The sequence below is a fragment of the Serinus canaria genome, chromosome 4 (assembly GCF_022539315.1).
Source record: "Serinus canaria isolate serCan28SL12 chromosome 4, serCan2020, whole genome shotgun sequence".
NCBI lineage: Eukaryota > Metazoa > Chordata > Aves > Passeriformes > Fringillidae > Serinus > Serinus canaria.
This window is the reverse complement of record NC_066317.1, coordinates 27228130-27247807: the sequence shown is the minus strand read 5'-3', so window position 1 is coordinate 27247807 and position 19678 is coordinate 27228130. Positions and strand designations below refer to the sequence as shown.

The 19678-nt window shown below is 41.2% G+C and overlaps 1 protein-coding gene across 7 annotated transcripts in view; it reads right to left on the bottom strand.

Annotated features, from left to right (window-relative positions):
• EPHA5 (EPH receptor A5) overlaps positions 1-19678 on the bottom strand; it is a 193477-nt gene that overhangs the window by 158499 nt on the left and 15300 nt on the right. The window lies entirely within an intron of this gene.

Below are 19678 nucleotides of genomic sequence, written 5' to 3'. Positions count from 1 at the left end.
CACATTTGGCTTTGCACTCTGGCAAAGGGCAGGAGAGTGAATAGCAAAGATGGGGAGATAATTGATCCTTCATCTCCACTATATTAAAAAAAAACTACACTGAAAATGAGCTGGGTGAATGTTCACAGCACCACCACGCTCCATCCTAACTCCACTGCTGCCAACTGCACATTCCAATACTCAGAACAGCTCATCAGCAGACATTTGCTTTGAAAAAATGCAATTTTTAGAACTGAGAGCTTAAGCATCTGGGTGGATACTTCGGTACCTTACAGTGTTTTGGATATTTTTAATTCCACCCAGGTCAACCTTTCATCATCCTGTGTGCAATCAGGACTGCTAGAAATCCTCCTCCTGCATTAAGTAATGCCAAAAAAAGCTCTCACACCATCACACTGCTCAGAGCTGAGGGAAAACACCAAACAGGAGAGCCCCACACGGAAACCACGAGACAAAGCATGCTGCTCCTCGATGTTATCAGCCACCTCAAGTTACATGAAGAACTTCATAATCATCAACTCCTGTTGTGCAAACATTTGAATTTACTACCTGAACAATTTTTCAACATTATTTTTTATTTGTAGTATGCGTGTGAGGTTTGCTGCCACACCTTCCATTTCTGCAGCAGGATGTGCAGGAGACTTCTCAGTGAAACCCCCTGCAAGGCTTAAGGGTGGACAATTCCTGGATTGCTCTGCACCACTAACTAGCTGGGAAACAATGCAGATTTCTGGAAAGCTGTGATAGCATCTCAAAACACAAGCAGCAATTTGCTATACAAAGTACCACCCAAGAAAATGGGTAAGAAAGAAGAATTAAAACCTTAAAAATTATTTTCAGTACATGCTTATGAAATGTATTCTCTGCTGAGAAGCCTGCCCGATTCAAGCTGTTGAAAAATGGAGAAACATCAGGACAAAGTCACCTAGACTTTTCAGTCTGCACACCAAGATACATGGGGGAAAAAAAAGAAAGCGGGACTGAAGTTTAGCTCAGACTTTGACAATTTGCATGATCAATGAAAGATGTCAGCACCAGAATTCAAATGGAATGAGAGCCCAGCTGGAGGCTAGCAGGAACTGAAATGAAAAGGAGCACCAGCCCCTCTTCAGCATGCCTAATCAGGCACTGTGCCGACCCCCTTCCCAGAACAAAGCAGTGTGCTAGCTGGAAACCCTACCTCCCCTCCCACAGGTTTATTTTTTAAAATTCTCTGAATTAAAACATCCATTTCAAATCACAGCCCAGCAATTGAGGGGAAGACAATGGAGACGGGCGTGAAAGAAGCAATGAAGGAACACAATACCATTAAATCATTTTTCACTGCCTAATGTTACACTCATTGCAGAGCAATTTAACAAAGGCCAGAACAAACAGTATTGACACCACATGGTTTAACACTGGAAGGCTGACAGAGCCAGATTTTCAGGAGGACTCAGAGCAGGACATAAATTTTAGGTTTATAACCAAATGCTTGGATTTTCAAAGCTTTTTGGATATTATTCACATTACTCATCATTTGATGATACCAAGAATTTCACAGAACAAGTTAGAAAAGCAGGAAGAAAGGAAGTTCTCCTTGTTACTTTAATGTGGTCCTAATATTTAAACAAATCAAAATGTATGCGGTGATTCTGTTTACTACAACTGAAATAACACAAAGCATTTGGTTTCTTCTTAATGCATAGAACAGCAAAACTTTTCAAATACTAAATTAAATCTTAATCTTTATGATTATCATTGGCTTTTTCTAATTTCTTGCAAGTGCATACACATTTAAGAGCTTCCAGTAAAAGAGAAAAAATACTTGATCTAAAAGTGCATTTAATGAAAGCAAAATAGATTAAACTTCCTGGTTTTCTAGTATTTCAGGAAAGTGATGCAATTATCCACGTGCTGCACTGGCAAAACCTAACCTCTCAGGTTACACTGAATTTGACTAGACTACAGACAGCCCATACACCAAATCAGACCCTCCAGAAAATGCATTATTTTGCCACTGCTCCCTGGTCTCTAATCTACCCAAAGCTTTTCAGAGTGATAATATTACATTCATGGCTTAGGCCTTGACAACTGCACCCATAAATCAATTTTAAACCTCACATTAATCATCTTTCTGTAATCAGTGGCTATTCAGCACAAATTTACATCTCATTTCTGTTGGCCAAACAGCCACATTAGAGCTTTGAAGCTTATTCAGGCTTAAATGATTATATTCCCCTAATAAACACTGAAGTCCTCTCAGTCCAGCTGCTGTGAGCTGCATTAATGACATGCCGTGGCAGCAGGGGCCATCTGAAGTCAGCCTTGTGCAATGCTACAAGCAGCAGCCCCCTTTCCAAACAGGTTTTCTGCATTTCCAATACTCTAAGCAGAAATTAGAAGGCTGCTCTGCCTGTGCAGACCCTCCTGTGGGAACTGGTGTGTGCAGTAGACACACACAACATGAAATTTACTGCACTTTCCCTTAACAGCTTCATTTGCCACCTCTTGAATACAGGGGGCTACCAGTAAAATATCCAAAAGCAGATTTCCTGATTCCCCACATGCTGAGCACCTTAGCTTACTTTGGTTTGGTGACAGTTCTGTTGAATCTGAACCATCTACAAAGCTCACTCTTCTCACCTGTCAGACAGCTCTAACTTTGTTCACAGCACCACCAAACTGTCCCTCAGCGTGCTTTTCTTTGATCACCTCAGAATCAGGAATTAGATTTTTGATATCTGACTGCAACTTTTTCCCCTGTTTTATTGTGTGACAGATTATCACTCAGGATTACAGTAAGCAGCTAAAACATGATCAGTTCAGGGTAGATTTTGCATATACTTGCCTGCAATCCCTATAGTGAAACAATCTATTCTGATTGAACAATGAATAATTATTTAATTAAAGAACCTTGTCAGGCCTACATTATTAAACCTGCATAAAAAGCCTGACATTGATTGTATATTCACTTTCAGTTAAGGTCTGAATCAGAATGCTAAGATCTAAAAATGAATGAACAGAATGGGTTTATTATAACTGTTGTAAAGTACTTACCCCACTCTAGGTAATAAATTATACATATGGATATCTGGTATGCTTATTCCACAACATAATGAAACTTTTAGTTACTTTTTATTCTATGGGATTTAATTCCCATTGTGTCAGGTTTATGTTACTATTAAAATAAGGCACCAGAATTACACGGATGTAAATGTGCTGGACAAAGATGCAACCCAGACCTCAATGTTCCTTTTAATCTGGAATTGAAGAAACACAGATGTGCTCAATTGTTTGTGACAGATGTCCTATATCCTAACCATTTCACAAAGTACATGTTTCCTATAACACAACATACAATGCAACCTCCACACTCTCCTGGTATCTGGCAACCACTGAAGAACCACTTGAACATCAACATGCCATGGCTAGGAAAGCAAATACCATCATGAGACCTCTGCAATGCAAAAATAAATGCTGTTTCCACAATCACCTGTGATAACGCAAAGTCTAGGAAAGCTGCTGAAGTTTTCAGAAGAAACTGAAAAAACTCAAATTTGTTCTTAACCAAGAGGTAAACCATGGCTTAACTTGATGGCAATACTGCAACACATACACAAAGGAAAAAAATCTGTTATTAGCTTGCTTTTGCTTAGCCAACAAAAGATCCCAGAATTTAAACGGAATGCTTTTGAAGAGAAAGGAAGATAACTTTCTTGTTGGAGGGCAGGGCATAATCAACCACAGTGACAACTTGCCATGGGAGTCAAACCATCATTCATCGACATAAGGGGGATCCAAGGAAGTTTCAGAAGAAAGCATCTTTTCAGGTAGCCCAGCCCGTGATGAGCCACATATATTCATCACAGAAGTAAGGTGGGTTAAAGCTAGCACCAACGTGCCTATGCCACGTGGGAGTAGAGAGTGGGTACATAAATAATTAAGATTCATGTATATTGCCCTCAGCAGGTTACAGTAAGAGTCTCTTCCAGACCCAGGTCCCTGAGGCACAGAGGTGAAGAACACAGAAATGCTGAAGACCTGCCATTCCTCAAAGAGCAAACTATCAAAAATGGTTTAAATAGAAAATTAATTAATTAATTGGTCTATTGCTACCTTTCTGGCTGCTCGGTGAAGCTACAAGCTCTTACTACTGCTGTTTTCTATCCAGGGTACACTGGGATTAATGGGAGGTTAGAAGTTGGAGAGGCAGAGCAGAAAGAGGAAGCAAACATATGGACATGGGAAGGGGCTACATTTCCCTATGAGATTCCAGATTGCCACCAACCAGCCCTTCCTCCAGCAGATTTGGACTAAGGCAGGAGATTGCAGTTTATAAACACCTGGTGGCAAATGGACCTGCTTGATTTTGGCCACCTTGAACATTCTCATCTGCCATCCTGCACAGCTCCAGGCTTTGGTCTTTCCTTTCAGTGCTTCTCCTCCCCTGCCAGTCAGAAAGGCACAGGCAAGGGTCTGGGACTTGGACTTGCTTATCAAAGAGACATTCTCACAGTAGGGTCATCCTTGAATGACCACCACTTAATTTTATGCAGCTTATGGACAGAACTCAGTTAAATTGCAGCAACGACATTTTACTGCTAGGCAAGATAATTCTTGCCTGGAGCCTGACTCTCTGGTAAAAAGTTGTACATAATCTTCAGGAGTCCCTGAAAGGCACCACTTGACACAGAGACTACAGATGTTTATTTATCCAGCCCTATCCTAGGCCTTGCTCTCACTCCACAAAATGGACTGATTGGCCATTTCACACTAACAGAAAATTACAACCACAGTTTCATCATTATTTAGCAATTAAACCATTGAATCACTCCCCTTTCAATTTTTGTCTCGTCAGCTTCAGAGCCTTTCAGCAAACCTGGATGCATATTTCACCAAGTGTTGAAGTTTGAAAGGAAAAGGATGAGTGAATGTACTTTGAAGAATAAATTGAAAGTACAGTTCTCAGAGGAAGAGCTAATTAGCATAGGAAACAGCACTTCTACAGGTTATGTGGTTAATTGACATAATTCTTCTTACCAATACACATACTCACTGCAAAGAAGACTGCTGAAGAAATGGTACTCTGATGCTGAAATGTTGCCCCCACAGTGCACAACACAAAGCTTTCTAATAATGTTTGCTCTCATCCATAAATTATTGTGCACAAAGAAACTTAAAACAGTAAGCAGCGAAAGAAATTTTGGACCAAGTAAAGGGATTAGCCATTTAGGGGAAGGACACAAAAACCTGTTGCTGCTTCTCAATAGCTTCCTCTTGCCTTGTGAGCAAGTGACATTGGATCTGGCCCAAAAGAACTCGACCACTCATGCACACAAAAGGGGTATTTTATATTTGTGTCAACTGAAGCAATCAGACAGGCCATCCAAGCACACAGGTGATTTTGGTTCTGTCTTCTCTGCTCAAGGATGCACAGTGCTGAGAAGCTGCAAAGTCTTTGGCTTTACTTGCACAGCAGCTGCTGCTGAGCCAAGACTGAATCCCACCTTTCCTAGGGCTTTAAGAGACTCCAAGGTTATATCTCCCAGCGTATCAGGAGCCTGTCTTCCTACCAAAACTTGTGTAGGTGCACTCATGTAGTAGCACATCCACCCCCTATGGACTCCCCTTACCACAGGTTCTCTAATCCCACAGATAACCATCCCACAGGTTAATGACAGTCTTCAGCACAGCTAATGACAGTTTTCAGCACAGCTCTAGCCCACATTTTCATGTCATGGAGCATCTTGCACTGTTCTGCAGCTCCTACCTGCCACAGCAACCAGCTGAGCAGGCACTAAGATTTCCTTTTCACTTTTACCTGGCTTTCATCACAAGGATAATTTTCTTCCCATTTGCCTCACAAAGCAAACAAGATGCTAATTTACTAATTTACTTTCAGAATTAATATCAGCAACAATTTACTAATATAACTTTCAGAAAGCCATTTTCTTTTCAAATGGCATCACTTCAGCTAGAATAAATTGCAAAGATCCCACAAGAGAGTCCACTGCTACTCAAGAGATCAAAGCCCTACTTTATAGCACAAAAACCCATTAAAAACTTAGAGAAGGCTGGGAGGTAGCTAACTTGCCTGTGACCTCTTTGCCTAAAAAAGGGTTGTTGGGGGGAGAAGAGAGAGAGGACTAGTATGTACCAGTAAAGTTAGCAAGAGGAGGCATGGAAAGATCCACTGACTGAGAACTGAAGTTTGGCCAACTTGAGCTAGAAAGATTAATTTGTCTTACAGTAAGGACAGATGGATGTTGGTGCAAGCTACAAAGGGATATGGAGTTAGAACAAGAGGATAACTCACTCAAAGAAATCTCTCTCCAGAAGATGTACTGTGGGCCAAATCAAGGTTACAGACCTGCTGCAAGGACCCCTGAACAAGTTTCTACACCATATGTGGCACAAGAGATTCAACTACATAATGTTAACAGACCCAGTGGCCTTAAATCCAACGAAGGTACACCACCATTGCCTTCAGCTGACACACTCATGGGTCTGCTCTTCTTTTTAATAGTAAGGGCTAGCAAATACTACAATCTTGTGCTTTTTCCCAACCAGTTGTTTTACCCCACCAACACTGAAACTGTAATGCACTAACAAACAGAAATAGCATGTCTAGAATGTCAATGATTTTGCAATCAACATATTTGAACAGCAGGGTGTTGCCCAACTTTCTTCCTTAATATAATTTTGATTCCCTATATATTTATTGTAATACAGGAAAAAAAACCAGTTCTGTGTTTTAAAACTCTGAGCAAAGAAGGAAGGAAATCTGCCAAGTAGTATCTTTGGTTGCAGCTCTGTGTGTAAAAAAAAATTGTTCACACTCTATTTTGTCTGTTTGCTGCTTTATTTTTAAATAAGCAAAACAAAGGTTGAAGAAAAGGAAGGGGACAATCTGTTTTGTAAAGGCAGTTTAAATCAAGACTTTGCTAACTTAAGTCATTCCCAATTCAGTAAAACACAGGACACCTAGGGCATTAGCCCCCATTTTGGATTTTAGTTGCTTTCTTTACCCTTGATCAATGGGGTCTCTATGGAGTCTTCCAGCAGGGTCAGAAGCACCAGGGAACTCATTTGGGAAAAGTTCCCTGCACACAAAAAAAGCTCAGCACAGATTCTGGCTTCTGACAAGGACCCTCTGTAACACCTGGAGAGACACACAGGGACTTTTGCATATCCAGCTTCAGCAAGGTCAGCCTCTGCAAACTCCAATGCTGAGAAACATGCCAGGTTAGCACTGGAGCAGACAGCCCTGCAAGCAAAAAATCTCTCAGTAGTGCTTTGCTCAAAAGGGGCAAAGAGCACAGAAGTCCAAAAGGTTTGATATTTGATACCAATAGCCCAGGTATCGAATAAAACAGCTTTGCAAACACCAAGCAAAGTCTGCTTAAGATTCCCTGCTTTCTCTTCAACACCTTCACAGCAAAAGCCTTTTACAAATATTACAGAGGCAGCATCATAACCCAGTCCCCCGGGGGCTAAAGACATTTGCCAGGTCAATACACTTCTGCAGCTCTGAGGAACAGGCTCTGCCAGACTGACTTACTGTGACTCCAAAGCACACAGTAGCTCCTGCCTATCTGTGCTGCCTGTCCACACTGAGACCACTCTTCTGACTTAAATACACCAGACTCTGAAGAAGCTGTGCTTTGAAATTGAATACACAGGGCTCGGGAAGCTGAGCTTACAGCCTGAGTAATCGACATGGATATTCAATTATCATTAAAATTAATAAGTAGGACAACAACCAAATCCCTGGATGGGTTTTGATTATCTTAGTCCGGGTATTTATCAGAATTACTCTGACACACTGAGTCATTGGGCTCTGGCTGACAGGCACAAGTTGCTCCTTAGCCCACTGGAGTTTCCTTTGCACTGGAAGCATCAGGACATCCAAAGGCAGGAAGAAACAAGTGCCACACAAGAAATGAGATGGGTATCTGAAACTGTACAAAAAGTTTTGATTTGGTCTGAAATCCATTCCCAAGTGAACTATTCATTTTGTTCCTGTTCAGCAGCTGTCCTCTGCCTCACTATAATTCTGCAGACTGACAGCAGTCACTGCTTTTGCAGGAAAGCACCAACAATGTACCAGTGATCACAAATCATTTATTTCCTGATCGTGTGAAAAGACTGGTCTAGTGATGGACATAACTAGCAATTCTTTTCTAAAACTTCATGATTTTAAAGTTGATATTCCCATCACTAGAGTGAAAATCAAGGCTTTGGCTAATTACTATATTAACCAATATCAATAAATTTAAGAATGCAAAATTAACTCCAGAATTGGCAGAGATATTAAAAGTATGTGTGTTGCCATTTAAGTTAACTACACAGAAAAACTCAGTTACTCAATCTGTCATCAAAATAAAAAGCAAACAGTAAACCAGACAGAGATTATGTAATGAACTAACTTTATCTTACAGTATTGTATTTGTGGTTAATACTTTAACTGTGTAGTCTAGAAGGATTTGTGACAAACTGAATAATCTCACATTATTGTAATGATTTGTAATCACAACACTGGCTATGATTTATGGGCTGACTTTACATTCACACTGCAATCAACTAAGAAAGTCAGCACATGCCCTGCAGTTCTAACCACTTAAAATTATGTCTTGCAAGGAGCCCCCAACAGTCCCCCAGTTTGGAGGTTTGAAGCCAAGGCAAAGCTCTCAAGTGTATCTTTCAGTTTCTGAAGCAAACAAAGCTAAAATAAAACAAACCTCAACACCCCAAGGCCTCTGAACAGAAGACCAAAGGTCATATTTTTGCTGTTCTTTACTATTGACTGAACAGGGAGCAAGCCATGTTGAGCAGGCATCAGACAGAGCACAAGTTATTTTGATGACCCTCAGCTTTAAGTGACAATCTTTAAGGACCTCCAGGCTCCAGCAGGAAACCAGGAGAATCACATCAGTGCTGTACCTGGAGCCTGCAGGTAACCCCCTGCTCTTGCCCCACCCCCCCTCCCCCAAATTAAAACATGAAAAAGGCAGCCAAGACAGACAGAAAGTGCCAGTTTTTCTGAACAGCTGGAGGAAAAAAACCCCCAAATTTCTTAAATCCTCTTTTTCAAAACCAGACAATTTCACCCCCACACTCGGTATCTGCTGAGTATAATTAGGTCTTGGGGTTATCATCCCAGAAGGAGTGGCACCTGTGTATCACAGAAAAACTCAAACACCTCAAAGAAAAAATTAATTCTAAAGAGCACTTTCAATAAATAAATATTTTAAGAAGTCCTGCCATCACCTCCTCTCCCACCCTGCCCTCACTCACCTGTTCTTGGCCTTCCTCACAGCCTAAGTGAGGCAGAGGAGAGGCTGACTTGCACTACAGGAACACCAAGTAGCTCTGTCTCACAACCGAGACAAAACTGAAAATAGATCAATGATATCTCAAATCGTAGCAAGAAACACCCAGTGCCAGCTTCTCCTGATAACTGCATCTTCTGTACCACATTCAATCCTGTCAAGATCATGGGAATAATCACTGGGGCTGTAGGAAAATCTCTGAAGACAAGGATCAGGTCACTTGTCCCAAAATATTTTTTCTGAAGTCAAATGTGAATTTCTGCAGAATGAAAGTTCAATCCTCCCCCCACTTCAGAGCCAGAAGTTCTGATCTTTGCAAGAAAACATCCCAAGGAGAGCAATTTCCCACAGAAAACACACATCTTTACATGATTCTGGTTTATCTTAATGGAGAAAAAGTAACAGATCTACAGGACACTATATGCTTCAATATATAAGTAGCTTATATACATGAAGAACAATAAGATTCAGGCTTTAGTAATGGGGAGCTTCTCTAAAAATTTAAATGCATCTACTTTTTTAACAAGGTTTTTTGAACTTGATTTTTTTTGAATCCTCATTTTGTAAAGTCAAGAATTAAATATAATCAAAGAAGTTGCCTGGCACTTGCTTAAATAATGATGACAAAGAGAAATAAATAAGAATACATAAGCTAAATGCATTCCAAAGCATTTTGGCAAGAACCAAGTACCTAATAATACTAATAAGTATTACTAGTTAGCAAGAACCAAGTATACCTAATAAAGCAGCAAAAGGAAGCAAATAAAGGACTGTGTGGAGGTTTCAGCCTGATCTGACAGAGCCAGGCTTTAGAAAGCCACCAGGAATTTTACTCCTTGCCATCAGCAGCCTTCTCTGAGCTGTCCCAAGGATGCCCAGCTCAGCAGGCAATTTCTTCTACCCCTCTTCTATCATACCATGCTGATCCACAGTCCCCACTCTTCTGAGGGGAGCTTGCCTCCTTACCAACCCCAGGGTCTGATCCTGCCTCCTGCCTGCAGCTAACTGGCAACTCATCCATGGATTATTCCTTACTAAGACCACCAAGATACAGGTGTAGGTGAGGATCAAAATAACATGCAAGACGTCAATCCCTCCTAAATATAAATCACCACTTCATCACAGATGTGTCTTCAGTAAACCATCTTGAAATAGAATTACACATGGAAGAAATAATTGCTCTCTACCCTGAATACTCACAGCTCCCCTCAGGATGGTACAGTCTTTATTTTTTTGAGACTATTTCAGTAGATTTTTTTCCCCCCAAACCTCAGTCCTGGAAGAGGAAGGAGCCAAACCATGTTCTGCAATTCTTTTCTACTCACTGTTTGTCCCATGGGGTGCAGACAATCAATCACAGTGGCCTGACAGCATACAATATCACAGTGGTATCTCAGAGATGACTGATAGCCAGGTGTCACCCACGCTCTCCTCAACAGTGCTTCATCACTCATGTCGAAGAGCCTAAAGGCTGGAGAGAAGGAGCTACCACTTTTCTTTGGAGCAGAGTTAACACAAAAGCCTCCAAAGCATGATTTGCATCCATGTGTGGTGCTCATATTTAATCTCCAGTCTGTTTTGCTACTGTACTTTCAGTATTAAACCAGCAGACCTAATGGTTACTGTTCTACTTGCACACACTAAATCATGTAGTTCAGCATACCTTCTCCCTCAAAATGAAGATGTCTAAAGACAAATTAAGACTATGAACCCAAAACATATTGGGACAAGAAGAGCTTTGAAATAAAACACCGGCATTTTCTTTCAATAGCCAAGAACCCAGTCCCACCTTCCACTTTCATATGTGCCTGTTGCCTTCAGCAATAGAAAAACACCCTGTTTTTCTGATCAGAAAATCTGTATGACTTCCAATAACTTGAAATATGGATGGAAGCTTTTTCTAACAATCCTAGATGTCCAGCTGCTGGACTGTTTCTTAGTAGTAGGATAACCACCCATCAGGACTTTGCAGCAACACCACAGTCAATTGGAAAGCTCTTCCTTCAGGTTTCCAGCTAGGTGAAGGGTCTTCAAGTTAGCTCTCTAATTTTTATTGTCTTCATTCACTGTGTATACACAAGGCAATGGCTTGCCATGAAGACAAACTACCAGCTTCCATCTTGACACTGTTTCCAGGAATTTTGCATTTCAAATGTTCTCCTTCTGGACACACCTACGAGGTGTTTACGTTTTTGAAGCTAGCATTCTTTCTTTTTAATGTTTTTTTGGGGCTGGCTTTCCTGAGTAAGTAATATCAAAAACAAAAAAACAAAACCAAACAAACAGGACTGCATTTTTGAATTTAGTTACCAAAAAAAAAAAAAAAAAGCCATTAACCTGAGGAAAAATATATGCTGTCAAATGGGGCCAGTGCATTTGAAGTCTTATAAAAGGATTATGCAATTAAGTGATAAGTAACCCAATATATGATACTTATATTTGGCACATGAACCAGTAAGAAACATGCTTCAAAAATTCATAAAATAAGTTATAAAATCCTAATGCATGTTTTGAAAACCCTGGGCTGTTGCATATGCATTTTGTAATGGTAATATTTTATTCTGTATAGTTTCAGATTTTCCATGACAGCACTACATTAATACATTTTAATTGTATGGTTACTAACTGTTGGATACCAATATTTCTGAAATTGGCACAAAAGCAACAAAGAAAACAATGGTTTTAGAAGATAAAGCTCTTCAAAGCTCTTTTATCCCCCAATGTAATTCCTAGACACTAGAGAAAAAATAAGACATTTTAGCATGAAAGGAGATTATTGTTTGCCCAATGAGCCTGTGTGGAGGAACCTAATGCTGACAACAGTATTTACAAAATGATATAGTGAAGGATCAACCTTTATTTTTTCCTGTGTAGAATATATTATTCCAGTAATACAGTTCTAGCCAAGATAAAGATTTGCTTTATTCCTAATCTCACTAGTATTAATTTATTTTACAATACCTTAGAGTACTCTAGGCATTTTAGATCTCCTTTAATAAGACCTACACCTCGCCAGATGCTGCTCCCAAATAAATGCTGATTTATGTCAACAGCACACAAACCAAAGGGCAGCCAGCTGAGAGGACAGGACAACAAGAGCAGTCTCAAATGGAGTGAAAAGATTAGACTTCAGATACAAAAGGAGATATGAGAAAGGACATGAATTAAATGGTAAGGCTATACAATGAGAACTCTTGCCTAGCATGAGTATCATTAAAAGCAGATACATACTGCAGCTAATATGTTGCAGGTGTCAAGAGTGGATCTTAAATGCAGGTTGATGAATAAGTAACAGTAACCTGATTTTAGTTAGGCCAAGATTAAAAAAGTAAGAAAGACAAAACGAAGGAATAATAACTAAAAAAAAAAACCCAACCCACCCCCCCCCCCAAAAAAAAAAAAAAATAGCACACCAATATTCAGAGGGGAAAAAACCTGATCTCATCCTAGACAGTCAGGACAGGCTTTCAGACAGAAGGGCTTCAGACTTAGGGCTGCAATAGGTCAGAGCAGACCACCTGGTTTGTTCCTCCAGAAGAGATGAACTCAGCTTGACCAGAGCAGCAGAGACCAGTCCAGCCTGCTGTCAGAAACCTCCTGTGACAGAAGTCCCACACCTGCCCCACAGACTAACCATTAGAAGCCACATTCCATCAAATCTCACCTGAACCAGTTTAGATGAAACAAATTCTGCTTCTCTTGCCCTACCCACTGCAAGCCTGGGTGAAAGCTTTTTCCCTTCCTCCCTGGTGGCTGTGGGCCAGTTCAAGACTCTGTGCTACACCCAACTCCAACAGCCTTCTCACACAAGATGCATTTCCCCACTTTAGATTCGGATTGGTATAATAAAGCTTTGTGAAACAAATGCAGCTCTATGAGCATCACCAACTCAGCAGGGAAATTCACAAATTTGGACGGAAGTCTGCTGGCCAAATTTTTCTCTCATGGCAGTGCCCTACTCCCACTGAACTCCAGCATCTTCATTCTCACTCTGGTGTTTTCAGAGTTGGAAACATGAAGTAGTTGTGCTTTAAAACACAGTCTGGTTAAATAGCACAAGGGTCTCATACAATTGCATTTTTAGCCTCTGGTTAATAACCTCTTTCCCAACCCAAAGCTCAAGCTCTTTTGTTGGAGCTATGCTGTGCAAAACAAGCATGCATGACTCTGGCACACTAAGCAGGCAGCACAACCAAAAGATGACACATGATCATGGCCCCATGTGATGAGTAAAAATGACCATGGACATGAACTACCAGACAGAGAGTCACAGAGAACAGATATATAACTATATCTATATGTATATATATACACACATATATATAGATACTGAATATTACCTTAATAAATCCTGGTGGGGAAAAAACACCCCATATGTTTCAACTCTTGAGCTCAACATCATCCCACACATGGTTTGTGTAAAATTCCTTTATTTGGTATATAACAGAAAACATTAAGTACTATTGCTTGGGCTTGGATTACACAGTTTACTTCAAACCCTTAGACATGCAGTATTGTTTCTTGCTAAAGTGTGCATGTACAAAAATTTGTACATATAAACAAAGCAGCCAAATTGCAGGCTTTAGGGTGCCATTAACATTTTCTCAGCTATTCAGTATTACTTATTTCCATCATGCTTCCTGCTAACATTTAAATTGCATTCTTGCATATTAGCATATGTGTTGGTTTTGGCTAGGATAGAGTTAATTTTCTTGGTGGTAGCTGGTGTGGGCTATGTTTTGGATTTGTGCTGGGAAGAGTGTTGGTAATTCAGGGATGTTTTCCTTACTGAGGTTACACAGAGTCAAGGCTCTTACCCCACCCTACCAGCAGGAAGGCTGAGGGTGCACAAGGAGCTAGGAGGGGACACAACTGGGATAGCTGATCCCAGCTGACCCCAGGGATATTCCACACCATATGGAGCTGGGGAGAAGAAGGAAGGGAGGGATTCCCTCAAATGCCATCAGAGTGATGGCATTGGAGTTCCCAAGTAATGTGTGATGGAGCCCTGCTTTCCTGGAGATGACTGAACACCTGCTGGGCCTTGGGAATGGGGAAGGAATTCCTTGTTTTGCTTTGCTTGCACACGTGGCTTTTGCTTTACTGATTAAATTGCCTTAATCTCAGCCCATGAGCTTTCCCACTTTTACCCTTCTGATTGTGTCCCCCATCCCACTGGGGAGAGGGGCAGGAGCAAGCAGCTGTGTGGGGCTCAGCTGCTGGCAGGGGTTAAACCACAGAGCAGATCCCTCTGAATTCCTTTTCTACACTGGTCACAGACGAGCAGCATCATTTGCAGGAAAAGAAACCACAGGCTGCCAAAAGTACTGCCCTGAAAATGCCAATTATAATCATAACTACATGACACAGCTCAATGGTGCCAAGAATCCTCCTTCTCCTTTCACTACTCCACATCCCTCCCCCTTTATTTTATTTCTATCCCTGAGGGCAAGCACTGCCTCCAATCCAGGATTCCTGTGTTAAATCTCTATCTGAACTAAGATTGACAGAGAACAACAGAATCTATTCCCAAAGCATGCTGAGTAATCTAAAACTGCTGTTATTTTTAACTTTAAAGGGGCACCCTAGGGTACCTGTCCTCAAAAATAAAAAAAAAAACCAAAAAGGCCAGAAATGCTGTTTGGAAAAAAAACCTTAACCAAACCAAGCAAAAAAAAAAACCACCCCAAACAAAAAATTAAGGCCACCAATATCCTACATAAATTGGGAAAAACTTTTAGAATCAGTCTAGCTCAAATTACCCAACTTGCAGTATTTGGTCTTACTAACCCCCCAAAAGGAGGTTACCTCCTTGCTACCCTCAGGCAAGAAATCATCCAGCTCCCTCACAGCTCTTTATTCCTTGCAGAAAATTAACATCTCCTCAGGTTCTTCAGTACACACTTATTTTCCAGTTTGAGCATAAGGAAAAAAGAAGCCATCACATGGAGCAGTGCAATGAGGCACAGCACAGAACCAATACCCCAAGGACCACAGGGACTTTCCTGTTCTGTGCTGCAGGCAGTTCAGGGAAATCAATGTGAGGTGGAGGAGATGGCAGAGAACCCTTTGTGCAGAAGCAAAGCAGGTGTGCAGCACTCTGGTTTGGACAGAAAAAGAGTGCTTCTAATCTGTAAATAGAGAAGTTTTAAAGTAACAGTGAAAGGAGGGAGGGTCAAACAAGTAAATCAGTCCTATAAGAGCCACTGGAACAAAAATCAGACATAATTGCTGAATAAATCAAACCAGCTAAAAAAAAATATTTATTTTAATCAGCAACTTTGTTTTCACTTGGCCAGACCAAGAAACACTGCACAGCACGGGTTTGCAGGGTGCTCTGTAGCTATGGCTTTGCAGCAAGCTGAAATGCATGACACAGCCTCCTGCCCAGTCAAGGGAGGAAGAGGATGCAGTACAGCCCACAAACACTGCCCGACCTCACCTGACTGTTTCTGTCACAGCACTTACTCTCGTTCCTACCAGGGCAAGCTTCCATAGGATAAAAATGTCTGTTTAGCCCAGAGAAGCAGAGGCACTTGCTGCAGGTCAGAGCTGTGCAGTGCCACAGCCATGTGCAATGCACACACAAACCTCTGATGTGCCCACTTTGGGCAATCCTGAGCACTGCCCCAGGAATAGTTCCAGAGGTAAAAGACTTCTCAGACCTGCTGTACAAGCCTTTAATAGAAAGCCTGACTGGTTTTGTTCATGTGCTTGGAGGGCTTACTACTGCACAAGAGGGACCAGACTTTCCTGATACAGCCTCTGGTCATCACAGTAACCTCCTTCAAGTTAAAAAAAACTTACAAGAACTGCAGAAATAAGTCAAAATTGTCCCTTTGGCAGGTAATAACAGGATCAATTCCTAACTTGAGTACAAAAAGGACAGCATTTTCCATGCTGACCATGTTCTTCTGTCAGGGAGAGAGTCCCTTTTCTGAGCTCCATGGCCATGAGGACCTCACAGGAACCCTGCTCCTGCTTTAGCAGATAAAATCCAGGTTTAAGAGCTGACTGCACAACTGCTGCAGGCTGCTGGACCCACACAGGGCAGCCAGGAAGGCACACTGCTGCAATTTACTTGTCCTTCAGGGAAAGGCAGCAGAAATAAGAAAGCCCTTTCTCCTGCTCAGTGGCTGGTTCGTCTCACCAAGAGGCACTCTTTCAAAGCCCAACTTGGCCATAGCATGTATCAGTCATCTCATTCCTATGCATCCCTCAGTACTCCATATGAAGGAAGAGGGGGATTTTTCCTGCCTCCTATGCCAGCCAAGCAGGCTGCAAGGATAATGGCCACCACCCAAACCAGTCCCAAATAAATGCCTCGCCAGCCACAGCGCTTCAGAGGTCAGCCTTGACTCAAGTGCTCATCTCCCTTCCCATAAAACCCACTTCTCACAAGATGAGCCAGCACACACTGTTTAGCAGTGGATTAAAGTCTGATCTTGTGGGAACTCAAGCTGCTCCAGCACTTCTTCATTTGAGCTGACAAGCAGAAAAGAGGCCTACCTTTATTCCTGATCTGTTTCCAGGCTGGAGAGTCAGCCTCATTCCCATACAATGCTGCTTTCATTTCCTACATTAGATCACATTTTCCCATTGTGTTCGGCAAAAATGAGGAGAACAAGAGACTAAACAAGGGGAACTGGAACTTTTTGGAACATGAAATACTCAATATACAAAAATTAACACGGCACACAGCTGTAATAGAAGTTTAGACTATGATATCTACAAAGGATCTGCCAAAAGCAAGTTCATTTGGCTTGCCTGGACCTCTTATCCCAATTGTCTCAGTAGGGGCTTTTTGTGGGATTTTGTTTGTTTGTTTTACATGTGGAAATCTGTTTTCAGAACCTACCAGCCTGAGCCTTTGTGGTATGAAGATAATTTCTCCCAAGCACTCCCATACAATGCCAAAGAATAATTTGCTTTCTTTAACAGCAACTGTGCCCTGCTACAGTCTCCTACTTCTAGCACTTACAGTTTTAGGAAAAGTATTTAAGTTCTGTTAAGATTATAATAAAAATCAAGTGGAAAAGCAGCAGCACTGGAAGAGTACCAATGTATGGTCAGCTGGAACTGCACCACTGTTGAATAGTGACTGCACTCCACAGGACATTGTTCACAGCAATAGTAAAACACCATGCATCAAGAAGCTTACTTCAGAAGGTGGTTTGTATCTACACACTCTGGCACTGCCAAGTGTGACACATCCTGACATTCTTGCTCCTTTCCTTCACGAGGGACCGTGCAGACAGATACAGGGACCTTGAAAATTTTTCCTAGGAGAACATCCTTAGGGAACAAATTTGTATGAGAATGCCCCAAAACACATGAGAATGCCTATACTGGATGTCAGTTAAAGCTCCCTCCTTTTCCAAATTCAAATCCTGAAGAAAGAGTGACTTTAAATACTTACATTTGGTAGATACTGTAAAAAAAAATTAGGCGAAGAGTGTGTAACTGCAGCGTAGCTGACTGCAGAGCAGATATAGCAATTAGAGTAGTAACTTTGGGAAGACCTTTTTTAGTGCTCATAAATTACTGCAAACATATTAGACAAAAAAAATAAAGACAGTTGGACTAACCTCCTGGATTTTTATAATGTCCCATGAAAACAAAGAAGATTAAGATAAGATTTCTGGAAATTTGAAAACCAACTGCCTAATTCACTCTTAAACACAAAGCAGAAGTAATTAAGGTAAAAAAAAAATCTCCCTATTGAGTCAGTAACCTTTTATTTGGCATTCCTGAGTGTACTTTGATGTGCTCTTTGGAAACTGAGCTTGTAAGTATAGAAAGGTTTCCCTAAATAATGAAAAGATACAACTGTGGCTTATGTGTAGGATAGTTAGTTTTTTATTTACTCATCTACACATACAGACTCAGAAGTATTCTGAACTTCTCAGCCCTGTTTTTCTATGGATATTCTTTTAGGGCATTGGGATATACCAGAACTGGGCTTTATACCACAGGAAAAATACCAGAAGATGTTAAAAAAGTTTAAAAACAAATAAAACCATTCTTTAAGCACTGGTTATTTGGATTCTTATGGTGCACCACGGCATCAAAATATTGCTCTGCCAGCATATCTGGCACCAGCCATTCTGATGGCCACACAAGCAAGGGAGTGAGTTTTATTCTCAGCTTTAAATCAATAGATTAAAAAAAAAAAAGGTTATAGATTAACCCTAACAGGATTAGATCTTGGAATGAATTGAAAATAAAATCAGATCCCTGTGTAGCTTTCACATCCCTGCTGTAACTAGTGCCTGTAAACATGCAGCTTGTCCAAGTGAGGCTGCCATTTCCACAAGCTTTCATCCACACAGAATATATGGAAAGCCAGACTTTAATTTACTGTCTAATATATATTTTTTTTCAAGGTTGGCTGAATTTTATATAAACACCATCTATATGACAATCCAACTGGAGTCCAAGACAATTATGCAGTCTGTTTCATCTGGTGACTAAAACTCTGGAATAACACATTCCTGAGACTTGCTCTGTTGGGGGGCTCAGTCATGCAGCATTTCTAACTTAGGATGATTTCTCACCTCACACAGTGCTCATGGCTTTCAGGAACTGACAGAAATAGCCAGCATGGTGCAGAAATCAACCTTGCAAGACTGCACCAAATCTCTGTCACAGTACAGCATTGCAGATGCCCCAAACCAAAGACCACAAACCACAGCCAAGACTGCTCACATGATGCAGTCAGGTCAAACAGATACACTGGAGGGTATTAATGCATCTAAGCTCCACCATTTACTTGAAGTATAAAATTAGGAGGCCAGGTTCTTTCAGCTACAGAATCACAAGAATAGGTCAGGTTGGAAAGGACCACGGTGGGTCATCTGGTCCCTCCTCCCAATTCAAGCAGAGCCACCCCAGAGCAACTGGCACAGGATTGTGTTCAGAGGGTTCTTGAGTATCTCCAGTGAGGGAGACTCCAAAACCTCTCCGGGCAACCAGTTACCCACACAATGACCCATGATCACCCACACAATAACCAAGTTCCTCCTCATGTTCAGTTGAAGCTTCCTGTGCATCAGTTTCTGCCCTTTGCCTCTTGTTCTATTGCTTGGCACGGCTGAGTGGAGCCTGGCTCCATCCTCTTGGCACTCTCCCTTCACTCACAGACATTGTTGCTTCAGTTGTCTCTTCTTGAGGATGAACAGTTCTTAGTACAGGCAATGGTAAAGGACAGAGGCTCTTCAGGGTGCTTAGAACTCAGCTCCTGTTTCAGCCTTACCAGGTCCCAGAATTTTACTATGATTCTGAGATGTATTTGTGAACAGCCTTGTTCATTTAAAGCTAACAATCATCTCACAGATCTTGCTTTTCAGAAGCTAACTTCCAAA